At 35.1% G+C, this 19,258-nt stretch overlaps 1 protein-coding gene across 3 annotated transcripts in view; it reads left to right on the top strand.

Moving 5' to 3' along the window:
• SPOCK3 (SPARC (osteonectin), cwcv and kazal like domains proteoglycan 3) overlaps positions 1–19,258 on the top strand; it is a 493,980-nt gene that overhangs the window by 29,685 nt on the left and 445,037 nt on the right. The window lies entirely within an intron of this gene.

The raw sequence follows: 19,258 nt of genomic DNA, 5'->3' as shown, positions 1-19,258 counted from the left end.
CCATGCGACTTGCTCGTTAGACTAAAAACAGGCCAAGAAGTCAGACACAGAAACAGAACAAAATATATTGTACCTTAAAAAAGAAAAGAAAGCTGTTAACAGAAATGTTTAGGTCTTAAAATTGAGTTTGATGATGTCCAATTTGTGCAATATTCTGTTTGAATAAAATAAAATCTTACATGTGTCTTGAAGTATTTATTTTTCCTCAAGACATTTAAGTTACCCAAGCAGACATCTACTTTTGTTGAGGTAATAACAAGGGGAACATCATTCCCCCTGATGAACTTTTTGAAAAACCCAATCATTTTAGCTTTTTCTATAATGTTTGCATATTTTAAATCAACTGTTACTTAGTAGAATAATTTATTAAGGTTTGCTTGCAGAACTAATTTTTTTTTTTCTAAGCGATTTGCATATTCAACCTGTGTCTGGAACATGCGTAAATATACATATTTTAAAATACTTTCTGGAATTGTAGGTACATAATGTAAACTTCCGACAGGCAGAAAGCTTAAATGAGTTGATAAATAAAACCTTTTTTAAAAATATTTAAACTAACTAAAGCTGAGAAAATAAATGCCTCTTTTTTTTTGTGTTTAGGAATTATTTTCATTAGGATCCAGGGTAAGCAACAGGAAAAAAAAAAAAAAAAGAAAGAAAGAAAAAGAAAAGAAAAAGACCCAAAAGAAGAGTGATTTTAAACAGGAGATTATTTCTCTCACGTCATCAACCAAAGACAGACATGGTGCCAGCACACGCTGAAGAACAAATGATTCTTTGTTCTCCCCTTCTCTCCCAACACCTAGTAGTTCCTGTTGGCACCTCCAGCTGTGTCAGGACATCTTCATTCCAGTCACTGGGAAGGGGAAGGAAGGGAGAAAAGGAGAGCAGAGTTACTTTTTAGCGATCAGCCTAGGAAGTTGTACACAACGATTTCACCGGTATCTCTTTGGCCAATACTTAGTGACTGGAGTTCACGAGATGGAAATACGATCTTTAAACTGTGTGTACATCTAAACTTAGACTTTCTCTTGCTACCACAAGGGGAGAATGAATATTAGGTAGAAACTAGCAGTTTATGTTACAGAAATATTAGAATATATTTATTTGAGAAGGTTTCCATTAAAACATTGCTTACCTTAAATATTATTGTATCTTTTAACAATACTTTCAATAGCAAGTATCAGATGATTACATTCTAAGTAGCTTCAACTGTAATTGTAATTGTAATTGTAATTTCTTACCTCACACAACTAGAGCTGTGATAGAACTGGTTGTTTCAAGTATCAGAAATTTTATAAAAAACGACACAATTTTTCTATGTTTTCATTCCACATCCTCAGCAAGAGTGTCATTCATACTTATGCACGGTTTTGTCTTCATAGTCACAAGATGGCTGTTGCAGCTCCAGGCATCACTGTCTTAGAAAGACATGTCCAAATGTGGGAAGAGCAGCTTCACCTTATTTCCTCTTTTGGTTCCCTTCCATCTTTCCTTCCGTTCTCATATAGGAAAACCTTTTCTATAATCTCCCAAGCGGATTTCTTTCAGGTTTCAGTGACCAATATTGGGCCACAAATTTTTGCCTTGGTTGCAGGGTCTGTTATATTGTTACTTTCAGCATCTTTATTGTGAAATGTGCTTTACCAGAAAAGAAGATATTTGGAAGAATTGGTTTGGATGGCATCCAAGAGTATTTACCACAATTAGCTTTCACAATTAAAAAAAAAATTAAATGTACATAAGATGTTTACTTATTCAGTTTAAAAACATTTCTTGGGACGCCTGGGTGGCTCAGTCGGTTGAGCATCCGACTTCGGCTCAGGTCATGATCTCCCGGTCCGTAAGTTTGAGCCCCGCGTTGGGTTCTGTTGCTGACAGCTCGGAGCCTGGAGCCTGTTTCAGATTCTGTGTCTTCTTCTCGCTCTGACCCTCCCCCATTCATGCTGTGTCTCTCTCAGTGTCAAAAATATATAAACATTAAAAAAAATTTTTTTTAAACATTTTTCTAGAAAGCTCATCTGGCAGTTAATTAAAAAATGGAAGTTTCTGCTTCTTTAATATTAGATTTCTAATAAATACAAATTCTTTGTGACTTTATGTTATTGTCATTGTGATATTCCTAAATCTTAGTGATAACTAACAGAATATAGTTTTCAAATAAAATAGTAAAAAAAAAATGTGAATAATCGGTAATACCTGAAAGTATTTCTTTCTTGTAAAATAACTATCTAATCTTATCAAGTATTGTATAATTTATTCACATTAAGAATAATTATATGTATCTTTTCTCTTTTATATTCAAGGATATATACTTTTACTTCCTTCTTTGTGCCTTTTCCCATAATTTCTACATTTTCTATAATAAACACATAATCTTATAAATACATATAATTTGTATTTATGTGTAAAAATACCTACTATTTAACTTACAAAGGCATTTAAAAAAACAATTAGGAAAAACATAATAATATGATTGGTGGTTATTCTTTGGGCAATGATATTATGAATAATTTCTTCTTCACTTTCCTGGCCTTTTCAAATTCTCTAAAATTAAAAATTATCTTTATTAAAATTAGATTGTACTGATTTTTGAAATAATGCAAATCAATTTAAAATAGTGCTAGGACAATTGAACATCCATATTTAAAAATATGAACTCAGATTTCCCATCATACTTTATATAAAAATTACCTCAGGGCTCCTGGGTGCCTCAGTCGGTTAAGGGTCCAACTTCCACTCAGCTCATGATCTTATGGTTCGTGAGTTCAAGCCCTGCATCGGGCTCTGTGCTGACAACGCAGAGCCTGCTTTGGATCCTCTTACTCTCTGCCCCTCCTCAACTTGCACTCTCTCAAAAAATTAAAATAAATATTTAAAAATAAATAAAAATTAGCCCCAAATGGATCACAGATCCAAATGTAAAATATAAAACTATAACGCTATATTTATTAGCTATTTATTTATTTATTTTGAGAGAGAGAATGAGCTGGGGAGGGGCGGGGCGGGGGGGAACAGAAGTTCCAAACAAAGCAGGCTCTGTGCTGACAGCAGCAAGCCCGATGGGGGGCTTGAATTCATGAATCATGAGATCATGACTGGAGCCGAAGTCAGACGCTTAACTGATTGAGCCACCCAGGCACCCCTAAAACTATAAAACTTTTAAATAATAAGAGAAAGTCCTTCTTGTCCATATTTTTTTACTTTTACTTATATATACATTGATAGTAATTTTGCTATAACAAAATTATTATTTTACAGTTTTTATAGAGGAAAAGAACAGAGACAAGAAACTTAAATATCTCAAAAGGAATGTTTAAGGGAGAGAAAAAATCATAATCTTACAAAATCTTCCAATATAGGCTATACGGCCTCATATATCTCTTAATCTATATCTTAATATTGTTTATCTTCGGTTTTGAACTGAGGATGAATGGAAATCAAAAAAGGTAGTCTCCCCAGTTTTGTTCACTAAATAGTTGTACTCTTTCAGGAATGGTTCTTACATCCAAAGTATGAAAAGACATTATTTCATAGTTGGGAGGGAAACATGCAGATCCCTACTTTTCATAGTTGATATTGACAGTATGCTTTTATTTTTTGCTTTGGAGGCTTGACTTCTATTGAAAGAAACAAAATCATACATGTAAAATGGTTTTTCATTTCTTAGAATCTCACACTCTAAATTTTTAAGAGTAACAATAATGTTTCACTAAGTTTTACCCCAGTTCTATTCATTTCAACTATTAATCTTTTTGTGCGCAGTATTTCTGCACCTTAGCTACACAATGAAATCACCTAGAGAGCTTACAAACTACTGTAGACGGTGTCCCATCCCCAGAGATTCTGATTAATTGTTCTAGTAAACAACCTGGGAAGGAGTTGGCAATTTTTAAAAACTCCCCCAGTTATTCTAACAGGAGGCCAAGGCTGAGAATTATTGTTACACCTGTTTTTGGACAGTGTGCTTTTTAAGAGAAGTTTAAGAAATACATTCCATGGCAAATAATGACATTTAGACTATTTGAACAGGTCTGTAGCATAGATGCTAGGATTCCTGTGGTATCTCCAAATGTCCTGATGCATTGGTTGGAAAAAAACCTCAGGTATATCGGGTGTGCTTTTTGTGTGTGTGTGATAAAAAATGTCATGTTTATTTAAAAATTTTTTAAATGTTTATTTTATTTTTGAGAGAGAGAGAGAGAGAGAGAGAGAGAGAGACAGAGCGTGAGTGGGGGAGGGGCAGAGAGGTAGACACAGAATCCAAAGCAGGCTCCAGGCTCTGAGCTGTCAGCACAGAGCCCGACGCAGGGCTTGAACCCACAAACTGTGAGACTGTGACCTGAGCCGAAGCCAGATGCTTAACCGACTGAGCCACCCAAGCGCCCCTAAAAATGTCATGTTTATTTAAAATACAAAGCATGACTACTACAACCACCATCAACAACAAAATTTCTTTGTTAAAAACAAGTGAACTAAAACCTTCCAAAATTGTATTTGATTCTTAAAAATCTATTTTTAGTGAACACCATCATGGGACTTCATTTAGGTCAAATAAAAGTCAGATAACATTTCTAACTGTCCACAAAATGTGGACTCCCTCCCTTCTCCAGGGACTTAATCTTATCACTACGTATTTCAAAGAGCTCATTGAGAAGATTTTATTTTACTTTTATTTTATTTTATTTTATTTTATTTTATTTTATTTTATTTCATTTTTATTTTATTTTATTTTATTTTATTTTATTTTATTTTTATTTTATTTTATTTTATTTCATTTTTATTTTATTTTATTTTATTTTATTTTATTTTATTTTATTTTATTTTTATTTTATTTTATTTTATTTCATTTTTATTTTATTTTATTTTATTTTTATTTTATTTTATTTTATTTCATTTTTATTTTATTTTATTTCATTTTTATTTTATTTTATTTTATTTCATTTCATTTCTATTTTATTTTATTTTATTTTATTTCATTTTTATTTTATTTTATTTCATTTCATTTTTATTTTATTTTATTTTATTTTAGTATCATTAACGCACAATGTTACATTCGTTTCTGGTGTACAAATAGTGATTTCACCATTTTCTACATACCACTATGTTCACCACGTGTATCTACCATCTGCCTCTCTGTCCCATAACATTGCTATAACAATATCATTGGCTATTTCCTTATCCTGTCTTTTCATCCCTGTGAGTTTCTCATTCCATAACTAGAAGCCTAGATCTCCCTCTCTCCTTCACCCATTTTGCCCAACGGCCCACCCACCTTCTTTCTGCCAACAATCAGTTTGTTGTCTGTATTTATGGGTCTGATGCTGTTTTTGCTTGTTTTATTCATTTGTTCCACTCATAAGTGGAATCGTATGGTATTTGTGTTTCTCTGTCTCATTTCACTTAGCATAATACACTCTAGCTCCATCCATGTTGTCTCAAATGGTACAATCTTGTCCTTTTTTATGGCTGCATAATATTTCCTTATCCGTGTCCATTCGTTTGCTGGTGGACATTTAGGTTGTTTCCTTATGTTGGCTATTGTAAATAATGCTGCGATAAACATAGGGTACATACGTATTTTTTTCAAATTTGTGTTTTGTTTTCTTTGGGTAAATAACCAGTAGTAGAATTGTTGGATTATATGGTAGCTCTATTTTTTATTTTTTGAGGAAACTCCGTGCACCAACTTACATTCCCAGCAATAGGGAACAAGAGTTCCTTCTTCTCCACTTCCTTGCCAGCACTCATTATTTATTGTCTTTTTAATTTTAGCCATTCTAACTAGTGTAAGGTGATATCCCATTGCACATGAAAAGATGTTCAACATCACAAAAATCAGGGAAATGCAAATCAAAACCACAGTGAGCTATTAAGTGTGCTTCTATGTTAGCTGCTAACTAATTAAATGGTCATTTTCACAAACCTGACTACATTTTGTGTGCCCTGTGTAAAATGTCATGAATGCGGTCTTCTTTTGTTCTCACATATCCATATCTATATCTTATATCCATCTACATCCATATCTATATCTATCAGCTAAAAGTATACCCAAACTATAACATCACTTCTGTCAGAATGTTATTTGCTTAGAATAAATAAAGGATTGCAGTTGTTGTTATATAACTGTGTAATTGGAACATGATTTGATGAAAATTACTTGTTTCAAGTGCACAGGCAAGGTATGGCATCTAAGAGGAAAGTTTGAGACTTAATGCAATAATGTATTGAGCATTTGGATTAGGACAACACGTGGGTTCTGATAATGGTTATGAAATTACAACATAACATTTACTTCCCTGTGATTTAAAACTTTGCATTTATTTTTGGAAGACAGAATACACTGAGTTGACCAAAAGATCAGTAAATTCTAGTCTATGCATTAAAGTTCATAAAGTTGAACAAAGGTGAAGAAAATTATACTCTCATGAGTTTATGATAATGGTATAGGGAGCTGAGAGATTGCTCTATAGAAGTAATACTTCTAATCATATCATTAACTGCATTTATTCTGGAAATATCTGCAGGTACAACTCTCAACTTCTTTAGTCAGGGATCGTTAAAAGATATTCTAGTTTAAATATCATTCTACTATATTGCTGACTTTGAATATGTCACATAACAACCAGGTGAAATGTTTGGTTTTAATTTCCAAAATGGGTGAAGTAACCCCGTGTTGGTAGTCATTGTTGGAGAAAAAAATAACTGAATTTTTCTGTTATAATTCAGAAAATGTGTATAAATGTGATTATTATGCAAGAATACATTTTTATATTCCACTCACTACATACATTTATACAATTATGTCTACTAATTAGATAGTATTCCTCTTGCAAAACCAGGCAGTCATTCGTTTGGGCTGTTTATTTTCAGTAATGGTTTTGGATTTCAATTTAAGAAGTACATCAGTTACATTAAGGAAGATATGAGAGGTTTTGTGATCAGTTTTCATATATTTTTTCTTTTCAACTCCCATATATTTTGTAGATTTTTTGGATACAGTTTGTTTACTATACATTGTTCTTTTAGATGACCAAGAAAGAGTATCATCATTGTATGAAATATCTTTTTTTTTAATTATTTTTAATGTTTATTTATTTTGAAAGAGAGAGAGAGAGAGAGAGAGAGAGAGAGAGAGAGAAAGCACAAGTAGGGGAGGGGCAGAGAAACAGGGAGACACAGAATCTGAAGCAGGCTCCAGGTTCTGAGGTGTCTGCACAGAGCCCGAAATGGGGCTCGAACTCATAAACCGTGACCTGAGTTAAAGTCAGACACTTAACTGACCGAGACACCCCAGGCACCCCTGGGAATATGTTTTAATCCAGTAAAATGCTGTAACAAGGAATACTTATGCCCATTACTAGTATTAGAAAAAAAGACAATACAGGGCACTTGGGTGACTCAGTGGGAACATCCCACTTCAGCTCAGGTCATGATTTCACAATTCACGAGTTCGAGCCCCACATTGGGCTCCCTGCTATCAGCATGGAGCCTGCTGTGGATCCTTGGGTCCCATTCTCTCTTCCCCTGCCCCTCTTGCACTCTCTCTCTCTCAAAAATAAATAAACACTAAAAAAAAAATTTAAAAAGAGAAAACAATACATACAATATAGTTTTGATTTTCAAATCTCTTACGTTCTTACTTAATTCTTAAAAGAATGCATTTTTATTTTCTCTTTCTTGGTCTTCTTTTTATACCTTTCATTTTCCTTTTCTTCTCTTTCCTTTCTCTCCATAGTGCTACCAAGGAGAAATTGCCAGTATCCCAAGGAGGAAGTTTTATTCAGCTCAATTGTCTCAAAGTTTGATAAGAAGCTTTAATAAACTCTGCAACAAAGTTAAAATTAAGTTGTTTAATTATAGCTGGTGTGTCAGTGCAGGGCCACGGTAGGGTGGCTTTTGCAGAAGGGCTGTGTTTTGGACAAAGTACTATACAGGGTACTATAGAAATAGGATCTATTTTATTTCTTGTCAATGAAAAGTTCTGGGCACTTTTGCTCTTAATAATATAAATAATTTTTATCTGTTATATTTCATATGAAGTGACTTATAACTCAACAAAATTTCCAGGTTGTTTTTTCTACTTCCAAGGTTAGAAATTCAAAGTTACTGTTGCAGGATACTGGGTGGTGGTGAAATCAGCAACTGTAGGAGGCAGCTTGCATCATTTGACCTTTTCTGCTCCTCAGTTTGTGCTCATTATCTGATGACTTTACTATTCATAGCTGTTATCTGTTGTAATATTATATGTGTGTTATTACAGTAAAAATGCTTAAGTATAAAAATCTATGAAAAAGATATTTGTGGAGAATACTCTGCGGTGTATCTGGTGACGGATGGAGTCAATTGCCTTTTCAGTATAGCATCCCCTGCTGTATTTTGCATTTTGTAATTTCAGCCTATGGATTTGGTTGTTAATGAGTGACTATGGCATCCTTAAACAACATAAAGAGCATATTTCATAGTTGCATTGTACCTGTGTCAGTGGAATTGACTAGATTCATTCTTTGTGGTGTTCCTATGTGTTTAAGCAAGGACGAGATAACATTGTATTCCTTTGAATACATAGAAATTTCTAAGCTGATCATCCATTTTAAGCAGGATTTCAATCCATCAAGTAGATGAATCCCCTATGTACCTCCTCCTTTGCCTCCTGAATTTTCAGACAGGCAATGATTATTGGAAAAGCTTCATTGTGTGCAACCAATGTACAAATGAACAAATTCCATGCATTGGTACTGATTTGCCTTCTGAAGGAATACTTTCTTGGCTTTATAATAACTACACAAATATCCGAAGGCATTTATTATGCCTTCTCTTTTCCAAGACAAACATTTACTATTAAACATAGACCTTCCATACATTGTATATTTTTTTATTTTGCATGGGCTTTTTTATTTTGCATTTTTAGTAATTATGCAGTCATTGTTTCCCTTCTATGTAAAATTTCTCTATAGAGAGATTATTTTTCTTTAAAATTGTTTTTAATGTTTATTTATTATTGAGAGACAGAGAGAGACAGAGTATGAGCATGGGAAGGGCAGGGAGAGGAGGAGACACAGAATCTGAAACAGGCTCCAGGCTTTGAAATGTCAACACAGAGCCTGAGGCAGGGCTCAGACTCACAAACCTCAAGATCACAACCTTAGCTGAAGTCGGACGCTTAACTGATTGAGCCACCCAGGCACCCCAAGATTATTTCTCTTTAAAGCAAAGCTATAAAAATACACAGGGTTTAAAATAAAATATATAGTCAGTACAGAAAAGCACAGAGAAGAAAAAATATTGCCTATGATTTCATCATCCTGTGATAACCATGATTGTGTGTGTTGACACTTAAAGTTATTATATTTTAAAATTTCATACATACTATAATTGGTTGGGTTCCCAGGAGGCAGACTCAGATTTGAGTGCAGGAAGTTTACTGGGGAGTGTTCTTTGTAACATCACCTGTCAGGGAGAAAGGAAGGAGGGCAGAGGGGAAGTTGACCTGGAATGAACTTGCAACGGCAGGATTAGTCAATAGTTTGAGGAACTGTGCAGCTAAAATGGCCCTTAAGGATTATACCCTGTGAGGCAGGGAGCCAAGCCTTTGCTCCTGGGCATTGATTAGTTTTTTGGGTATGGACTGGCTCCAGGTATGGGATGTAACCACTGGTTAGGCAGCTGCCTTTGATGGAAGCAGTGTCTGCAGAGGGATTCCCCTGTAGCCATCTTTAATTGGTTTTTTAATGTTTATTTATCTTTAAGAGAGAGCGAGAGAGCGAGAGAGAGCACTTGAAGGGGGGAGGGGTGGAAAGAAAGACAAACACAGAATCCTAAGCAGGCTCCAGGCTCTGAGCTGTCGGCACAGAGCCCGATGGAAGGCCTGTGGGGCTGGAACTAATGAACTATAAGATCATGACCTGAGCCCAAGTGGGACACTAGACAACTGAGCCACCCAGGCACCCCCAACTGTGGCCATCTTTAGCTGACACCTCACAGCTGGGTGATCAGTGACTGTGTCCAGAAGAGGCACCTCAGCGGCGCACAAAATTATTTAACATTTTGAGAATCATAACTCATATTCTTCTTGGATATTTTGTCAATTTAAAAATGATCTCCGTGATTTCATGTATTTAAAATTTCAGGCAACAACAGATCCCATGCCGCCCTCATTTAACTTGAATGCATTTTCATCTTTTATGATGTTTTTCTGAAGATTCTGTACAAATAATGATTATTTCATGTGTTCAAAAATCTACTTGCGGGCAACTCAATATGAAGTATGAGATCTTTTCGGTAAAATGTGAAGGAGGTTTTTAGGTATCACCTAATATCTTTTGGGGCCTTCTTAAGTTAAGGCAAGCTTTAGGGATATATATTTTATAGGCCTGATTAAAGTGGATTGAAATCCCGGGCGCCTGGGTGTCTCAGTCCGTTATGGGTCCCAACTGGCTCAGGTCATGATCTCACGGTTTGTGAGCTCGAGCCCCACGTCTGACTGTGCTGATAGCTCAGAGCCTGGAGCCCACCTTGGATTCTGTGTCTCCCTTTCTCTCTGCTCCTCCCCTGCTCATGCTCTGTCTCTCTCTCCTTCAAAAGTAAATAAACATCAACAACAACAACAAAACAGGATTGAAATCTATTACTTTTGATCCAACTTACTACATAACAGTCATTACCTGATTGAGTTCAGTTTTGTAACCTAAGTATTGACCCTCTAAAGTCTATACTTGAGTGGGCTGTGATCTTCGTTGTCAGATTTAAAGTATGGTTCTTGGAGACTGAACTGGGCCGAGATGAGCTCAGTCTATGAGATGCAGAACATGGGCCCATACAACATCTAAAAGAGGATCCAATGATACAAGAACAGAGAAAAATACAAGTAAAAACAAACAGGAAAAACTACTGTCTTCCATAATTATTGACATTATTATGTGAAAATTATATGCAAGGTCCTAATAGTGGATTATGTATTCTGCCATTGTATTAATTAAATGCAGACTTTGTTATTTCTGTGTAAAAATCTAAAGACATTTTTGCATTTGGAGATTTGGTCCTCTTCTAGATGGTTGTGAACTGATTTGCATAGAAACATCCATGAATGTGCATTTTTTTTAAAAAGCTGTAGGTTCAACGAGGTGAGTTCATTGTTTTCTCCAGAAACTTTTGAGACATCTTCTAGATATCCAAATTACTGGACAGGGCTGTCACTTAGCAGGGTCACAAGCCATTTCAGCACTCTGGTTTGGGAGATGTTGACATGGATTGCCACAGAAATATGTTTTTTTTAAGGTTTTATTTATTTTTGAGAGAGAGAGAGAGAGAGAAAGAGAGATCAGGGGAGGCGCAGAGAAAGAGTGGGGCAGAGGATATGAACCAGGCTCTGTGGTGACAACAGAGAGCCCAATGTAGGGCTTGAACTCGCAAACGGTGAGATCATGACCTGAGTTGAAGTCAGAAGCTCCACCTACTGAACCACCCAGGTGCCCTTGTTATTGCCTTTTAATGCTAAGTAACGAGGATTTTAGAATTGCATTAATGAAGACTGAATGGATCTCAGCCCCATTTTGATATTCTTATTTTCAAGAACAAAATATATTTTTCTAGATCCATATTTCTATAGTTGGCTATAAATATTCCTGATCTGATTACAGTCATATTGGAGGGAATTAAGAATAGCCACACACATTGATTTTTAAAAATGTATAATGTAAAATAAAATAAGCCAAACACAAAGGACTATAAGAGATATTCTTCATTGAGACAAGCTGTATCAGCAACATAGTGAAAGAGTTGCTAAGGGCCCCACAAAGCCAATCACTGATCCGCCTGCAGGCTGAGAGAGCCAAGGGTTAGCATTAAACTCAGGACTTCTGCAGTTTGCATCAGCCCCCTGTGGATGGTAATGGGAGAGCAATGTTTTAAGGATCAGGATGCTTCTTTGCAAAGGCCTTTTGGGGGCTTACCTCATTTAGCATGCTTATATTTCAAGCACACCCTTGAAACATAACACATACATTAAGTGAACTTGGGAATGGAAATAGCCAATTTGTGAATGAAAACTTAACGTTCATCATGTTTCTTAATTATTTTCACTTTATTTAAGTGACTTATAAAAATTTATTGCCACTTTGGTTTGATGCTTCTTTTTTCTGATTAAAAGCAATTAAGACATTAGAGTGCAACCTTCAGATAATTTTAAAGAGGTTTAACTTTCAAGTGTTTATGTAGAAATATAAAATTAATGAACCATAGATTTCTTACACTTGAATTCCTAATAGTTCATTTTCACTTTCTTTATAAATTTACTTATCTTTAAGTAGTAGTGTAAGATTTCACATATCATAAATTAAGGTATATAAACTCAAATTAAATTCTTAATTTTATGAGTGTTATGTCTGTTTTGCCTCTAGTATCATTTTTTGATAGCCCTGAGTGTATTCCTAGATCTGTGACAGTAAAATCAATGAATTTATAAAGTTGGACACAATTCTGCCCTTCAATAGATTTGTAACTTAATTCTACCTCTTTTTTTTTAAACTTTATTTATTTATTTTTGGAGAGAGAGAGAGAGAGAGAGAGAGAGAGAATACTAAGCAGGCTCCGTGCTGTGATCATGACCTGAGCTGATAACCATGAGTCAGATGCTTAACTGACTGAGCCACACAGATGCCCCTTAATTCTACCCTTCTTTTTTTTTTAAAGTTAATTTATTTTTTGAGAAAGAGACAGAGCATAAGCAGGGGAGGAGAAGAGAGAGGGGGAGACACAGAATCCGAAGCAGGCTCCAGGCTCTGAGCTGTCAGCACAGAGCCTGATGTGGGGCTCGAACTCATGAGCTGTGAGATCATGACCTGAGCCGAAGTCTGACACTTAACTGACTGAGCCACCCAGGCACCCCAATTCTACCCTTCTTAAATGGTAAATTGGCAACATGAATGAAAGCCTTAAAAATGTGTGTAACATTTCATCCTAAGGTTCAAGATTTGATTGGGTAAATTATCATGGTTATACAGTGAGTTTACCCAATGGTAGTAGACATACCTTAAGGTAACCTCTAATGAGTCACACCCTTGAATAATCCTCTCCCCTTGAGTATAGGTGGAAATTGTGGTGTGCTTTCCTGCCAGTGATATTTAGAAAAGGTGGTAGAATGTCACTGCTGTGATTAGGTTACATTTTGGGGCAACGTGATGAGATAGTCACTCCTGTGATTACCTACATCATATGTGACTGCACCTTAGCTGATTATAGGGGGAATTCTCCTTCTGGCCCAGAGGAAGTAGGTCGGCAGGTTGTGAGAGGGCCCGTGAGCATCATTGCAGATTATGCTGACAGCCAGTGAATAAGCAAAGACTTCATTCAGTCCTCCAACAGCAAGGAACTGAATTATGCTAGTCACCATTTATACTGGGAAAAGAACCCTGAACACCAGCAAGGATGTATCAGGCTAACACCTTTGATCAGAGTCTTTTGAAACCCTGACTTGAGGACCCAACTAAGCTATGCCCAGACTTCTAACACATGGATACTGTAGGATTAGTAAATGCTTGTTGTTTTAATCTAAGTTGGTAGAGAATGTGTTATATAGCAATAGACAATCTAATATATTAAGGATGTTAATTATAGCAGTTTTACATAGTTCAAAAAGAAAAGGAACAAAACACAAGCAACTGAAAAGTAAAATAATATTATATATTCTAATCTATATCTGTGTATCAGAGTGCTCAGCTATTAAAAAATATTGTAGATTGATATGTTTTTAAGTGATTAAGAGGCTGCAAACAGTAGATTCAATGTGACATAATATTTTTCTTAGGCAAAAATAGTATATATATATATGTGTGTGTGTGTGTGTGTGTGTACTACTATTATATATATATATATATACACACACACACGCACTATTATATATATATACTATTATAATGTATACTATATATATGTGTGTGTGTATATATATACACACACATATATGCATATGTATATACACATATAAAATGATAGAGGGGCGCCTGGGTGGCCCAGTTAAGCATCCAACTTCGGCTCAGGTCATGATCTCACAGTTTGTGAGTTTGTACCCTACATTGGGCTCTGTACTGACAGCTCAGGGCCTGGAGCCTGCTTTTGATTCTGTGTCTCCCTCTCTCCCCTCCCCCACTCGTGCTATCTGTCTTTCTCTGTCACACACACACACACACACACACACACACACACACACACACACAAACTAAAAGAAATGATAGAATATACAGTGATGTGGAGAGTAGGTTAATGGTCATTCAAAATTTCTTTCAGCTCATGGATATTTTTAAACATTTATATAATAATAAGCCTGTCATTTGGTTAAGTACTTGGGAATAGGATCATATGATAAGCATATTATTAACTGTGTAAGAAACTGGCAAAGCATTTCCAGAGCAACTTTGATATGTTGTGTTTTAATTTGAACCTAGTTCAAAATGTTCTTTTCTTTTTTAATCATGTGTAAATTACACATGTGTAATTAGACATGCATTATTCATCTTTGAATATTTGGGGATCTTTCTATATGTCTTCCTGTTACTGATTTCTAGTTTAATCTGTTTATGTTCAGAGAAAATATTTTTTATGATTTCCATTCTCTTAAATTTATTAGAACACATTTTATGGTCTAGGGTATGTTATATCTTGGTAAATCTTCTCTTTGCACTGAAAAACTATATATATCTTGCTATTTAGGGGTTGAGTTCTCTAATAATATGTTTAAGTGATTGATAGTATTTCAGTGCAGGGCAATCTTTTTTCTGTGTCTCACCCTTGCATGGCAAGCCACATCTACCTTATATTTGCACTTTATCTAAGGTAAAATAAAGTGTCTTGCATGGCCTGGCCTGGTAAGAATCTTCTGCATCATATCCATGCAGGAACCAGGGTACAAGTAGATGATTTGCTCCTATATTGATGGCAAATGGGATTTGCTTTGCTTACTATTATTTAAGGTGGGCTGGCTGATTTCTTTCTCATCTCCCAGAGGCAGCCATCCTTAGCCTTGTGTCAGGTCAGGGACTGGCTAGAGCGGGTGGTATTCCCAGCCTTTTCTTCAGTAGGAGTCATCTCATGTCCTTCTTCAGAAAGAATATGATCTGACACATAAGCATGTTTCATAGCCCCTCTTCTAGGAGCAGACAGCTCTTTCCTTGTATGAGCACAGGATACGGAGCATGGGCAACTATTATGGCTGTCCCCTAGTGGTCGTCAGCCAGCACCTTGTACTCATGCCGAATATGGGGCACACATGTGCTTCCCCAGGTGTTTTTTGTATATGATCAAATTTTGTCAGTCTTTTCATGAAATATCAGGCAAGAACTCTCAGGACTCCTTCTGCTCCCTCAGGCTTTTTTGTGTGCAGCCAGTGGTGTCCTGGGAAAAAGTGCTGGTGAGTGGATATAGAATCATCTTGATGCTGGGACTTTTATTGGTGCGAAACAATCATGCTAATCTACACTTAACCTTTGAAAGTTTGTTAAAATTTGTCTTGTCTTCTTTTTACCCACTTTTACGCCAGCTCCTCTTCTTTGCCTGCTGTCAAAGGGGAAACTGACAGGTATCTTGTCTTTCCTCGAATGCAGTTCTGGTTGCCTTATAATCGCAGAACTCTCTGATGGATTAAAATGTTTGATTTTATAGATTATATGTCTTATTATTACGGGCAGTGACAGTGCTCTCTTGTGGCTTTCCACATCCTAAGCAGTAGTGGAAATTTATCTCATTTGTCAAAGATTGTTTGATAGAAGGAAAAATGGAGTTGCCTCCTTTATTATGGCTGCAAAGTACTTCATCATTTGGATATAACATAAGTTTTTTAACCAGTGAAATGTTGCTGGACGTTATAGGCTTTTTTCAGATCTTTTTAAATTATAAGCAATGCTATGATTGTTTTTATACATTCTTCAGTATCTTTATTAAACAGGAAGATACTATGTACTATTGTAATAATTTTTCATTTAAAAATCTCTTGATTATGAACTTCCATCTTTATACATATATTATTCTCTGATCAATAATTTTAGAGAAGTGCATCTCTTTTTATCAAATGGTCAAATTAAATGGGTATGAGTTTTATATAATGCTGCTTTGTGTATATTACCATGAATCAGTCTGATATATTAATTACTTACATGAATATCACAATATTTTAATCAGAACATTACATTTAATTCCACTATATAATTCTGAGCAGTTTTTTATGGGATTGCTTGAGGGTAAGTCACAAACATAACTAAATGATTATTTTATAAAACAGAAGTCACTCGTTCTGTTGTTGTTGTTTTTTTTTTTTTTTTTTTTTTTTGCATATTCTTGATTTAGTTTCATATCAGCCAAACTTCCTACCTAGAATCACCAGGAGATACAAGACAGAGCCTTATGTTAGAATTTAGGGATATTCAACTACCAGTCCAGTGCTGTTTCCTCACAACATCTTTTATAACAAGAATCCTGTTTTTCTTAAGTAAAAATGGAAATTATCTGTAAATCTTGGAGAATTAGTGAATATTTTAAAATCCTACATAGGTAAATATTTTCATCCCTGTGGGAAGAATTGAGAAAATATTCCTTTCTGGGAAACTTTTAAAAACATATTTAAAAAAAAGCAGCATCATAGATAGCCAGGTACACATGCTTAACAGTTAGGGGTGACCCACTTGACCATATAGACTAGCCAACTCAAATGTTATGAACAGTGGAGTAGAGGAGCAAGTGACTATATAGAAACTTGGCTGATCTGTTTATTTGCATGATGAATATTCATTTCTATTGTTCTAAAATGTAAATAAGTATAGAAATCCTGGAAGACCTTGGAATTGCAAGTCAGCAAATAAGCATAGATGTTCCAACTATACGTATCTTTCTTTTAACTCTGTGCTGGGTTCCAAATTTTAATACAATTTGGAAATAAAATTTAAAACACTTAAAACATTAATATGAAAATAATTTCAAGATCTATGTATATATGTGTGTATATGTATGTATATTGGGGCATAGAGACTAAGTTTAGACTGGAATGGAAAGTAGACTATGAAAAAGTATGAGAGAAAAAAATGGAATGTTAGGGTGTTAGATTATGCAGAAAGTGGAGAACACATTAGTTTCATGATTAGGGAAGTAGTATCTTGAGAAAAGCACTTTAAGAAAGAGCCGTCTGAAAATCAATACTTGCTGATAAAAAAGGAAAAGGAGTAAAATGAGGGAGGCCATCTGGCAAATTGTTGTTGGGTAGAAAATAATCCTGGAACCTTAAGTTCCTTTCTAGAAAGAAATGGCAAAGCTTTGTGCCATTGAATACAGAAGGCAAAATAGAATTGGAGCATGGTGTCCTAGATGAATGGGAAGGTCACCATCATAACTAAGATGGCTTTTGTTGGATGCTTTAGGGGCATGAGATGATCTCTGAAACTCTATGAACTGTATTTTTAAAAAATCAATATAAAGTTATAGAGTTATAATTTATTAGCCTATTTTATAATTGTATATTTTATATCCTACAACTGGGTCCCTGTCTTGAATAGATTTGTTATAATATGAACACCTACGAGGCGGCTGGGTGGCTCAGTTGGGTGAGCGTCAGAAATCGGCTCAGGTTATGATCTTGTGGTTTGTGGGTTCAAGCTCCGCGTCAGGCTCTCTGCTGTCCATGCAGTGCCCACTTGGGATTCTCTGTCTTTCTCTGTCTCTGTCTCTTCCCTGCTCACGAGCTCTCCTTCTCTCTCTCAAAAATAAACATTTACAAAAAAAATAATAAAATAAATATGAACAACTAATGATGCAACATGAAAAATGTAAAGCCGGAATATGTATTTTTAAACCTAAAATAAACATTTGGGTTTTTTAATTTATATCTTATTTTTATTTTGCATTTATGTTTTCATATGAACATAAGTTGAGTTGTAATATCCAGGTCTAAAATTTTATAATTAATTGTTTCATGTAATTTTTATCTTACTGAAGAATACTTATCTTAAAGAGAAGTTCTACATGCTATGGGGGTCTTCTAAATTATTCTTCCATATTTCTCCTTTTCCTAATATTACTATCATATATTTTTATTTTTTAGAGTACTATTGTAAAATAAATCTGAGTAAATGGGGAAGCATGGGGTATATGTTATTTTTGAGGATGTACCTATGAAATTTGGGAATACTAAAAAGCATTTAGTTGACTCTTACTCTAATTAATACAGTAGTGTTGATCAGTGTATGGGTATCCAAACCCTGACGAAAGAAGAGGGAAAGGAAAGATATAAAATGTTTCATTTTTTTTTTTTTGAATTAATCCAAATGCTCATTAATAAGAGAATGAATAAACAAATTGTATATTCATAGAAAAAAAAGAGCGAACTACAGTTACATACAAACCACTTGGATAAATCTTAAAAACATTAAGTTGTATAACAATACTGAGCACAAAGAGTACATACTGTATAATTCTATTTAAATAAAGTTCAAGAACAAATAAGACTCCTGGATGTTAACTGAACTTACTGTGATCATTTCACAATATATAAACATCAAGTCACTCTGCTGCATACCTGAAACTAATACATGTCAATTCTACCTCAATTTTTTTTTTTTTTATTTTTTAATATATGAAATTTACTGTCAAATTGGTATTGAGGAGGGCACCTTTTAAAATGTTTCATTTTTATTTGAAAAGTTACTTTATTATAAAAAGTTAAGAATGGACAAAAACACTATTTTAAAATAATTGATTTTGGAACACTGAATTCAGTGGTCGTTAATTGTATTTAGATTTACCTTCAGTCAGCACATAAATTTTTTTCCTACACTATGTGTTGTCAGGATCTAAATTCCAATTCGTGTGAAGGGGAAGCTGTCACTATGGAGGACTGCCTCTTCCACACTACTGGTTTAAGCTGAAATATGGAGGTCTTCAACTTATGTTGGTTTTTCTTCTTAGAGGTGCAACTCCCTGCATACTGTATTTTTCTAATCAGCCCAATTATTTGTAGGAGCTGAACCCACACAACAGACGGCATTTACACAGGGAATCTTGACTCATGGCCATGGCAGAGCTCTGGATAATTTAGAGTTGGTTCAGTGGTGGATAAAGAGAAAGGGGAGAGAAGAAGGGCAGAAGAGGCGAACATGAATTAAGGGAGAGTGCTGGAGAGAAGGAGCCACTGTACAGTCAAATGTCTGGGTCTAGGTGAGGCACCTGCTTCGGGGAGAATGAGTGCTCTTGGAAGCCAGGAGAAGATGGCTGATCGACTCAT

The sequence above is a fragment of the Panthera onca genome, chromosome B1, assembly GCF_046562875.1.
Source record: "Panthera onca isolate mPanOnc1 chromosome B1, mPanOnc1 haplotype 2, whole genome shotgun sequence".
Lineage (NCBI taxonomy): Eukaryota > Metazoa > Chordata > Mammalia > Carnivora > Felidae > Panthera > Panthera onca.
Note: the sequence above shows the minus strand (reverse complement) of the source record. Positions and strands in the feature narration are given on the sequence as shown.